Raw genomic sequence first — 768 nt, 5'->3', positions numbered from 1 at the left:
AATTTTTCACCAACTCTCTGAGCACACCATGGCCCAATCAAGTTAACACATAAAATTACCCACCACAGGAGGAGCAGATTTGGAGAGGAAATCAAGAGTTTTGCTTCAGACATATTAGGTTTAAGATATGTATTAAAACTCAATGGAAGTCACACTTTAAGGCCCAGCGGTTCTCAACCTGTGGGTCGCGACCCCTGGCGGCGGAAGGACCAGGTCAGGCATTTCCGTGACGATTCATCGCAGCGGCCGCAGGACAGGAGGAAGCGGCGACGGGAGTAACGTCACGGCGGGGCCCCCACAGCGCGAGGAGCCGTGTTCAAAGGGCCCGAAGGTGGAGGCCCACGAGGAAGCAATAAGGAATTCAATTTATATTATTATTTTTTTAAAGAGATTGGCTGTTGCCGAGACCGGTTTGGCTCAGTGGATAGAGCGTCGGCCTGCGGACCGAAGGGTCCCAGGTTCGATTCCGGTCAAGGGCATGGACCTGGATTGCATGCACTTCCCCAGTGAGGGATTTGCAGGAGGCGGCTCATCGATGTTTCTCTCTCATCGATGTTTCTGACTCTCTATCTCTCTCCTTTCCTCTCTGTAAAAAATCAATAAAAATATATTTAAAAAAAATAAAAATAAAAATAAAGAGATTGGCTGTTGATTTTTAGAGAGAGGAAGAGCGAGGGCTCTCCCCCTGGCATGCGCCCCTCCGGGAACGGAGCCAGCAGGCCTTCTGTGCCAACCGACTGGCCACACCACTGAGGGCAAAAAATAAAA

This window comes from Myotis davidii, unplaced genomic scaffold (genome assembly GCF_000327345.1).
Source record: "Myotis davidii unplaced genomic scaffold, ASM32734v1 scaffold1914, whole genome shotgun sequence".
Classification (NCBI taxonomy): Eukaryota; Metazoa; Chordata; class Mammalia; order Chiroptera; family Vespertilionidae; genus Myotis; species Myotis davidii.
The sequence above is the reverse complement of the archived record's forward strand: the minus strand, read 5'-3'. Positions refer to the sequence as shown.